An 11403-nucleotide genomic window follows, 5' to 3' on the forward strand; every position below is an offset into this window, starting at 1 on the left:
GTGGTTCTATATAGGAGGGCATCAGCTATCCTACCCTTCAGATGCACTGGAATTCCATTATCCTCCTGAAACAGCTTTTGTTTTGCTGGAAGCTTATTTTCAAACTGCCTGTGTAAAGCAGTACTTATGGTCCTCTTAGTAATCTAATGGAGAGATAGAAGATTCCATAGCATCTTGGCTCGGCTACTGCTCACCAACCGTGATAACTGACCATCAAGAACCATTATTCTGAGTCTAAAGCTGAGCCTCCGACAAGTAATTTGTCCAAGGCCACATAGTTAGTTAATAGAAGAGCCCTTGTTAACATTGGGTCTATTGTTCTATTCAGTGCTCTGCCCACTATTCATGAACAGTATAGTTCTGTTTCAACAAGGACATTTAAAAATTAATCATAAGTATTTATTGAGGAATCATTAGTAAAGTGTTCAGTACTGTGTGAGGGCCTGTGGGAGTGTAATATTTGCTGGTCCTTAATATGTTCAGTGTTGACAAGTACTTGGTTTGTCCCTTCTTGGCACTATTTATATAATACAGAAGTCATACCCACTCCAGACACGCAGACTGGTGCTGCATTCTGGCTCCACCATATCCCATTTGTAGACCTGAGCTGGTTGTTTAACTTTTCAGCCTATTTGCTTATCCATAAAAAGAGCCTAATAATACCACTTAATAGGCATGTCAATAGGATTAAGTAAAATATATACATGTAATTATTATTAACTATAGTTTTGGGTAGCTGGATTTGATTTCATGAGATAGAAGATCATGAATTGATGACCCAGCAGTTGAATGGGATTTTTTTTAAAAAATGTGAATATTCACAAATTTTCATGTTATCCTTGCACAGGGGCCATGCTAATCTCTACATCATTCCAATTTTAGTATATATGCTGCTGAAGCAAGCACTAAATGAGGATTTCTGTATTAAAAAATGTGCATTGAGAAGACTGCTTATATTAAAAATGTTTCTAATCATTATTAAATGTACAATGTGTAATGAGAGATAGCATTAGAGTATGAACTCACCAAATTCAAGTATTTTACAATATTGTGTTAATTTCTACTGAACAAAAACAATACATGTATATATATATGTGTGTGTTAGTCACTCAGTTGTGTCGGACTTTTTGCACCCCCATGGATTGTAGCCCACCAGGTTCCTCTGTCCATGGCATTCTCCAGACAAGAATACTGGTGTTCATAGCCATTCCCTTCTCCAGGGGATCTTTCTGACTCAGGTATCAAACTTGGGTCTCTTGCATTGCAGGTAGATTCTTTACTGTCTGTGCCACCAAGGGAGACCTATATACATACACCTATATATATTCTTTTAAAATATTTGTTTATATTTTTATTTATTTATATAAATATATTTTATATTCTTTCCCACTATGATTTATCACAAGGAAAACTTTTAGATCAAATTATACAAGGCATTTCTCTTATTGGCCATGGATCCCTGAATCTCTTGCCCCCAGTGGTGCCTTAATCATCTCTTATTAAATAAATAGCTCCCATAAGATCATTTAAAGTTTTTCACTGTGCTCTGTATTCCATGATTTCCTCACTTGTATCACATTAGAGAGAGAGAGAAAAAAAAAGTAAAATTCAGTAATGTTTTTCTTTCTCCATTTTTTCCTATCCCCATTTATCCATTGTTTTATAATTAACACAAAAATCATTTTTCAAGTTCAGTTCCAGGGGATGAGATGATTGGATGGCATCAGCAACCCAATGGACATAAGTCTGAGCAAACTCCAGGAGATAGTGAAGGACAGGGAAGCCTGGCATGCTGAAGTCCATGAGGTTGTAAAAAGTCAAACATGACTTAGCAGCTGAATAACAACAAAGTTCAGTTCCAACCATTTTTCTAAGTTGAAAATTTAAAGAGATCATGCCATTTCCCCCCTTTTCAGCATTTTAAAGTCTTTGAAAAGTTTTGAGGCTGTTTCCTCAAAGAATATATAAAAAGTATAATTTATGCTTCCTAATTTCAACTCACAAATAGTTTTTATTCAATTTTCCAAGAAGAACAAAGAAAATCAGTGTGGTATAATGTGATGGAAGTGTCTAGCTGAGAATTTCAACAACAGAACTTATTTTGGAAAGCTTCCCAGAGGAAATAACACTTCAGAGAGTCAGTACCAGATTGGCCATTTCCTCTTGCCCTGGGACACTCTGTGCTTATAGAATGTGCTTACCATATTTTGTCCTAATCCTTCTCTCTCCTTGTCAGTTAGGATGATCTTGTCTGTGGGTATTAGAAATGGCAACTGAAAGTTGTTTAAACAATAAAGGGACATTATTTCCACATAACAGGAAGTCTGGAGGCAGTTTTTTGAGGGTGGGTTAATTCCACAATGAACCAGTTTTTTTCCCCTGTCTTTCAGTTTTGTCATTCTTAGCCTGACTGCCTTGTCCTCATAATCATAACACACTCGTCTCACCATATATATCACAGACAGAAGTTTCTCAGACTTGGCACTACTGGCACCTTGGGATGGATAATTCAGCGTTGTTGCACATACAGCATTGCAGGATATTTAACAACATACCTGGCCTCTACCTAATAGATGCCCTTAGCACCCACCTCATAGTTGTGACAAGCAAAAACGTCTGTAGATATTGCCAAATATTCCATGAGGTCAAAATAACCCCGAAAGTTCCATCTTATGAATAGTGGGAAGTATGTGCATGTATTGTTTGGAATTCTTCAGTAAGGAGGATTTATCTCTTTTTACCCATTTATTTATTCAAACATATATTTGTATCAATATGGATTCAGGTATATTTATTTTATTTTTGGGGATACAATAGTACACTATTTTGTTGTTGCTATTGCTCAAGCCTTTCCACCTTAGGCTACTGGGGTCTTTTTCAAGTTGACTGCTGTGTCCTTTTGATACATTTCCTTCCTTCTTTTTCATTTTTGCTCACTTCCTTCCTTACTGGTAGTATGAATTAGGATCATCTTGCATTTTCCCTGCCCAACCTTATAACTGGCTATTTCTCCAAGGATCCTGGGTTCCTTTTATTGGAGAACAGTATTTGGAAACTAAGATCTGGTGTGAGTGTCCTGCTTGCAGTTGGGGTGTCACTGCTCCTAGCTTCTCTCAGCAGGTAGAACTAGGAAATATATATATGTATACTAACACCTGTGTACAAACATATCTATGATTATTTTATATCTGTTTGTGTATATAATGAGCTAAACAGAGTTAATTCTCTGATCTCTAACTCTAATTCATTACCATAGAGTTCAGTCTATCCGTTCTCCGTTGATTATCTGTAACTTCTTTATCTGATAGTAAGAAATCTGGCTCCCATTAGCTACTATCCATTTACTTATTTGTTCAACCTCAGCATACATGCAAAGCATATTCAGAATGATTAGCCTATATTCTTATGAAAAACGGATGTACAAACCAGAGTACAATGTTTCTACAGTTCTTTTTGTTTTTGACTTTACAGTCTCCAGTGGAGTACATTTTTTATTCAGAATGTTAATACAGAAAGAAAGCCACAAAATTTTTTGCCCAAGAATCCATATCTTAGCAGCAGCCTTGTTCTGTCTCACTAATCCCATTATAACTTTGTGTGCATATTCTTCCACAGTTTTTCCTTATTCAAACTTAAATACATATCTGCTACTGCTAAGTCACTTCAGTCGTGTCCGACTCTGTGTGACCCCATAGATGGCAGCCCACCAGGATCCCCCGTCCCTGGGATTCTCCAGGCAAGAACACTGGAGTGGGTTGCCATTTCCTTCTCCAATGCAGGAAAGGGAAAAGTGAAAGTGAAGACGCTCAGTCGTGTCCGACTCTTCGTGACCCCATGGACTGCAGCCTCCCAGGCTCCTCCATCCATGGGATTTTCCAGGCAAGAGTACTGGAGTGGGTTGCCACTGCCTTCTCCATACATAATACATAATACATATACACTGTACATTATACATATACATATACATATGTATACATTATACATATACATATACATATGTACATTATACATATACACTGTACACTATACACTGTACATTATAAATACATATACAGTCATATAAATACATGTATATGTACATTAGTTCTACAAAATATTTTGGTCTGGAAGTGAAGCTTGAGAAACACAATGTTTGATGGCTCCCACGGTAAAGCGTCTGCCTGCAACGCGGAAGACCCGGGTTCGTTTCCTGGGTCGGGAAAGTCCCCTGGAGAAGGAAACGGCAATCCACCCCAGCACTCTTGCCTGGAAAATCCCATGGATGGAGGAGCCTGACAGGCTACAGTCCATGGAGTCGCAAAGAGTCGGACACGACTGAGCGACTTCACTTCACTTCACTTCCCGATCCCCATCCCCGCCACAGGTAAACTCTAAAACAGTCAAGGTTAGGGATCATCCTCTTAGCCAGTCATGGTAATTCTAATCAGGACTGCCCCTGGCTGTATGGTGTGGAATCCCTGAAAAATATGTTTTTTGTGTTACCTCTACGTATATGAATAAACCAGAATAGAAATGGTGCATGAAATAGAGTGGAAGCTAAGTTCAAAGTTCACGATGTAAATAAAAGCTGAAGAGCACAAAAATTAGCTACAGTGAGCAGAGACTATGAAGTAGACAGAGAATGGAGGGAACTACACAGGCTAGCTGGAAACAAGAAAACATAAGAAAGAAGTAAGCCTCCATGAAAAGATGCTCAAGTTTGCTAATTATTAGAGAAACTACTGCAATGAAGTACCACCTCACACCAGTCAGAATGGCCATCATTAAAATGTCTACAAATAAAATATGCTGGAGTGGGTGTGAAGAAAAGGGAACCCTCCTACACTGTTGGTGGGAATGTAAGTTGGTGAAGCCACGATGGAAAACAGTATAGAGGTTCCTCAGAAAACTGAAAATAGAATTACCATATGACCCAGCTCACTCCTTGGCATATATTCAGACAAAACTATAAAAAGATACAGGCACTCCTATGTTCATAGCAGCAGTATTCACAATAGCCAAGATGCAGAAACAACCTTAATGTCCATCAACAGATGAATGGAGAAAGAAGATGTGATCCATATTTACAATGGAGTACTACTCAGCCATAAAAAGAATAAAATATCTGCAGCAACATGGTTGCAACTAGAGATTATCATGTTAAGTGAAGTAAGTCAGAGAAAGACAAATACCATGTGATATCACTTATATGTGGAATCTAAAATCACACAAAAGAACCTATCTATGAAACAGATTCACAGACATAGACACAGACTTGTTGCCAAGGGGGATGGAGCTGGGGAGGAAGATATAGTGGGAGGTTGGGGTTAGCAGATGTAAGCTATTACATATAGAGTGGATAAACAAGATGATCCTACTGTATAGCAGAGGGAAATATATTCAGTATCCTATAATAAACCATAATGGAAAAGTATTTTTTTAAAAAGGTATGCCCTGGGATTTCTTTGGAGGGAATGATGCGAAAGCTGAAGCTCCAGTACTTTGGCCACCTCATGCGAAGAGTTGACTCATTGGAAAAGACTCTGATGCTTGGAGAGATTGGTGGCAGAAGGAGAAGGGGACGACAGAGGATGAGACGGCTGGATGGCATCACTGATTCGATGGACGCGAGTCTGAGTGAACTCCGGGAGTTGGTGATGGACAGGGAGGCCTGGAGTGCTGCGATTCATGGGGTCGCAAGGAGTTGGACATGACTGAGCGACTGAACTGAACTGAACTGATGTATATGTATAACTAAATCACTCTGCTGTACAGCAGAAATTAACATAACATTGTAAATCACCTATATTTCAACTTTTTAAGCAAGTCTAAAATGAAACCTAGTTTAAAAAGATAATTAAAAAAGAAGTATGCCTCAATCTTGCATAGTTTTCTAGTTACGGTTCTATTGTCCATTCACGTTTCTTTGTATAGTGAACTGTACATTTCTGAAAGGAACATTAGCAATCAAAGGAGTCTAATTAAAACACACAAATTTGAAAAAAGAATGAATGAAAAGATTCATTCATTGAAGGAAATTAGCCAGTGTTCCAGGAGTAAAGGATGTGATGGGAGCAATTAGGAGAGCCTTTCAGTCCACAGCCAGACTGTGAGATCCATTCTGAGTATGAGTTTGAAAAATATATTAAAGTCAGATTTCAATCACTTGGGAAGATTACTGAGACAGATGGATTTCTTCAGAGTTTTACAATCTGGCTTTTATTCTCACAGATTCAGAAACCTGAGCTGCCATTCTACCAAGTCTAGACCATCTCTTAGGTGTGGACACACATTAACCAAACACACAGAAATTCATATGTTAAAAAGCCAGTATAAATTTGTTAATCTATGAGGATAATAATTGCCAAATTGACCAAATACTTTTGTTCACTACTCAGAGCATTATGTTTCTATAGGCAAATCCATGTGAAAAGCCAAATTATTACTGGAGGACTACTTAGTAAGTGAAAGTGAAAGTGAAGTTGCTCAGTCGTGTCCGACTCTTTGTGACCTCATGGGCTGTAGCCTACCAGCTCCTCCCTCCATGGGATTCTCCAGGCAAGAGTACTGGAGCGGGTTGCCATTTCCTTCTCTAGGGGATCTTCCCGACCCAGGGATCAAACCTGGGTCTTCCGCATTCCAGGCGGAATTATTTCCTCAGGGCAAGAATTCTTAAAAAGATAATTTTTTTCTTCAAGCTTTCTCTGGAGTCTAAAGAATATTGTGACCACATTGTCAAAAATAATATTTTTCTCTGATCATAGTTTTATAGCCAGAATTTAGACCAGACAGTGCTCAAGTTGGTCCTTATAACAAGGGCAGATTGGTCCCAAGCAGGGATTGTCCCTCTAGGGAAGTGAGGGTCTTAGTTTGATTAGCCCCAGGCTGTTAATTACAGAAGGAAGTCCTAGACATAAGGGAACTTTAGTCCATTTTCCTATCCTATTGTCAATAAAGATCTAATATTTTAGGCCATTTTTCTTGTCACAGCTATAGATTGACCAGTGAAAAAAAAATCTGTTTTTCCAAGGGGTTCCCAGGTGGAGTGTGGAACCTTAGAATGAGCAATTCCCATATTAGCTCGAGCAGTATGTACCAGATGTCTGCACACTCAAACCAAACCAAACCAGAACTTCACCAGGCAGGAGTCACATTCCAAATTCGTCTGCACTCCCCAAGAATGGGCACAAGGGGCCGATGCTGGTACCAAAGCTCCGGTTCCTCGTGGAGTCCAGTAGAAGGAAGGAAGTCCACTCTGGGTCCCTTCGTGGTCACAATAACTGTTGACTAAAAAAGATGTACAACTTGAGAGTGGCAAGTTAAGTTTTACTGGGGACAAAATGAGGACTGCAGCCCGGGAGGCAGCATCTCAGATAGCTCTGAGAGACTTCTCCAAAATGGCAGTGGGGGGAAGTCAATATATAAGATTCTGGAGAAGGTAGAGTTCAATACCACAAAGCACTCATTTTACAAAGGTTTTCTGTAGTTATAAGAATCAGTAGGATCCAGGGCTATTAAGCTATATCACTCTGAGGCATCACCTCCATTCTAAGACCATACCTGTTGAAGAGCCTAGATACTTAAGTCCGTGAGCCAGAGCCATTGAATAATTGGAAGGCATTACAGAAGTCAGAATAGTGCACCCCATCCAAAGATGTCCACATCCTAATCCTCAAACACCTGTGAATAAGTTAGGTCCAGGGTCCTCAACCCCCTGTTATGAACCAGGCACACAATGGGAGGTGAGTGGGTGGGCCAGCGATCAAATCTTGAGTTACAGGGCAAAGGAAAACTGAGTCTGAAAATGGAGTTGAGATTGCTAATAGGTTGAATTTAAAATAAAGAATCCAGCTTATTCAGGTGCACCCAACGTAATAGTCACAGAGTATTTTAAATGCAGAAAAGGGAGGCAGAAGAGTCACTGTCAGAGTGATGCCATGTGAGTCAATTGGCCATTGCTGGCTTTGAAAATGAAAGGGGGCTGTGAGCTAAGGTATGTGGGCAACCTTTAGAAGTTGGAAAAGACAAGAAAAAATTCTCCTCTAGAGCTTTCAGGCAGGAACACAGTCTCAGTGACTCTGTGACTTTAGCCCCAATGAGAGACCCATGAATTTAGGACTTCTGACCACCAGAACTGTAAAATAATAAATGTGTGCTGTTTCACATAATCAAGTTTATGGTCATTTGTTATAGCAGCAATAGTAAACTCAAACACACACCTTGCCAAATTTGATCTTTCTGACATCCATTTACATATTTCAGAAATTTCCTTTCCTTAAATACCTTCTTTCTTAAGAAAAATAATACAGTAACTTGGTGTAAACTTTTAGAAAAATCACAATTCAGACAGGCTTCTGTAATTGGTTCATGCTGGCTAGGCTTAGCATGTTTATCATTTAGACATTTTTTTGTTCTGGAGGATCTTCTTGGGAATGTTCCATTTCTTGGTCCTGGGTGTAGGGTAAGGGAGTTAGAGAAGACGAGGTTCGGAAAAAGAAGGAGACCAGCACTTTACAGGAATAGATCACCTTTAATGAGGCAAGAAGGGGCATCAGTCAGATTAGTGAGCTACTGCACTAACCCAAGAAAAGAGTAAGTATATTACAGGCTGCTGCTGCTGCTGCTAAGTCACGTCAGTCGTGTTCGACTCTGTGCAACCCCACAGATGGCAGCCCGCCAGGCTCCTCCATCCCAGGGATTCTCCAGGCAAGAACACTGGAGTGGGTTGCCATTTCCTTCTCCAATACATGAAAGTGAAAAGTGAAAGTGAAGTCGCTCAGTTGTGTCCGACTCTTCGAGACCCCACGGACTGCAGCCTACCCGGCTCCTCTGTCCATGGGATTTTCCAGGCAAGAACACTGGAGTGGGTTGCCATTTCCTTCTCCATTATACAGGCATATATGTGGAAATCTACTGTCTTAAGGGGGCCTGTTCTTCTCCAGGGTTGTTCAGAGTTGTTATCTCTTAAATGGCTGGGGCAAGGAATTCTGAAGATTGGGCAGAGGCTGGGACCAGCTGGGAGCTGGGCGTAATCAACCTTAAGTAAGTGAAGTCATTCAGTTGTGTCCGACTCTTTGCAACCCCATGGACTGTAGCCTACCAGGCTCCTCTGTCCATGGGATTTTTCAGGCAATAGTACTGCAGTGGATTGCCATTTCCTTCTCCAGGAGAGGATCTTCCTGACCCAGGGATGGAACCTGGGTCTCCTGCATTGTATACAGACACTTTACTGTCTGAGCCACCAAGTACTGTAAAATTTTTTTTCTTTTGTTGTGAGAGTTCTTTGTTTTGCATAGAATGGTGGGGAGGACGTGGAGGGGAGTTTTGAGCTGTGTAACTTTCCTTCACTGGGAATCTTCAGACTGATTTAATATCAGTGAGTTCAAATTATATGTGTAGTAAGGACTGAGAAAGAATATTCCTAAACTTATAAAGGAAATTTAAGTATCAGAGAAAAAAAAAAAAGCCGCCAGCAAACTTACATGGCTCATCACCTTTTGCATCCAGATAAGCTGGGGTATTTAGACATTTTAACAGCTTTTGTAAATTGCTGCATTCCACCAGAGATATCCTAAACTAGTTTTTCAGTTTAGTCACTCAGATCTGTCAGACTCTTTGCGATCCCATGAATCACAACACATCAGGCCTCCTTGTCCATCACCACCTCCAGGAGTTCACTCAAACTCATGTCCATCGAGTCGGTGATGCCATCCAGCCATCTCATCCTCTGTCGTCCCCTTCTCCTCCTGCCCCCAATCTCTCCCAGCATCGAAGTCTTTTCCAATGAGTCAACTCTTTGCATGAGGTGGCCAAAGTATTGGATTTCAGCTTCAGCATCAGTCTTTCCAATGAACACCCAGGACTGATCTCCTTTAGGATGGACTGGTTGGACCTCCCTGCAGTCCAAGGGACTCTCGAGTCTTCTCCAACACCACATTTAAAAAGTATCAGTTCTTCGGTGCTCAGCTTTCTTCACAGTCCAATTTTCACATCCATACATGACCATTGGAAAAACCATAGCCTTGACTAGATGGACCGTTGTTGACAAAGTAATATCTCTGCTTTTCAATATACTATCTAGGTTGGTCATAATTTTCCTTCCCAGGAGTAAGCGTCTTTTAATTTCATGGCTGCAATCACCCTCTGCACCATTTGATTTTGACCTAAATCAAATCCCTTATGATTATACAGTGGAAGTGAGAAATAGATTTAAGGAACTAGATCTGATAGAGGGCCTGATGAACTACGGACAGAGGTTCATGACATTGTACAGGAGACAGGGATCAAGACCATCCCCATGGAAAAGAAATGCAAAAAAGCAAAACGTCTGTCTGAGGAGGCCTTACAAATAGCTGTTAGAAGAGAAGCGAAAAGCAAAAGAGAAAAGGAAAGATATAAGCATCTGAATGCAGAGTTCCAAAGAATAGCAAGGAGAGATAAGAAAGCCTTCCTCAGAGATCAATGCAAAGAAATAGAGGAAAACAACAGAATGGGAAATACTAGAGATCTCTTCAAGAAAATTAGAGATACCAAGGGAACATTTCATGCAAAGATGGGCTCGATAAAGGACAGAAATGGTATGGGCCTAACAGAAGCAGAAGATATTAAGAAGAGGTGGCAAGAATATACAGAAGAACTGTACCCGAAAGATCTTCACAACCAAGATAATCACGATGGTGTGATCACTCACCTAGAGCCAGACATCCTGGAAAGTGAAGTCAAGTGGGCCTTAGGAAGCATCACTATGAACAAAGCTAGTGGAGGTGATGGAATTCCACTTGAGCTATTTCAAATCCTGAAAGATGATGCTGTGAAAGTGCTGCACTCAACATGCCAACAAATTTGGAAAACTCAGCAGTGGCCACAGGACTGGAAAATCTGAGTTTTCATTCCAATCCCAAAGAAAGGCAATGCCAAAGAATGCTCAAACTACTGCACAATTGCACTCATCTCACACACTAGTGAAGTAACGCTCAAAATTCTCCAAACCAGGCTTCAGCAGTACATGAACCATGAACTTCCTGATGTTCAAGCTGGTTTTGGAAAAGGCAGAGGAACCAGAGATCAAATTGCCAACATCCGCTGGATCATGGAAAAAGCAAGAGAGTTCCAAAAATACATCTATTTCTGTTTTATTGACTATGCCAAAGCCTTTGACTGTGTGGATCACAATCAACTGTGGAAAATTCTGAAAGAGATGGGAATACCAGGCCCCCTGACCTGCCTCTTGAGAAACCTATATGCAGGTCAGGAAGCAACAGTTAGAACTGGACATGGAACAACAGACTGGTTCCAAATAGGGAAAGGAGTACGTCAAGGCTGTATATTGTCACCTTGCTTATTTAACTTATATGCAGAGTACATCATGAGAAACGCTGGGCTGGAAGAAGCATAAGCTGGAATCAAGATTGCTAGGAGAAATAT

General features: G+C 40.3%; 1 non-coding gene across 1 annotated transcript; it reads right to left on the minus strand.

Moving 5' to 3' along the window:
- Positions 1–802: 802 nt before the first annotated feature.
- Positions 803–906, minus strand: LOC128053616 (U6 spliceosomal RNA). Its single transcript, XR_008199937.1, has one exon. It is a non-coding gene; the product is annotated as a U6 spliceosomal RNA (small nuclear RNA).
- Positions 907–11403: the final 10497 nt, after the last annotated feature.

This window comes from Budorcas taxicolor, chromosome 9 (assembly GCF_023091745.1).
Source record: "Budorcas taxicolor isolate Tak-1 chromosome 9, Takin1.1, whole genome shotgun sequence".
Lineage (NCBI taxonomy): Eukaryota > Metazoa > Chordata > Mammalia > Artiodactyla > Bovidae > Budorcas > Budorcas taxicolor.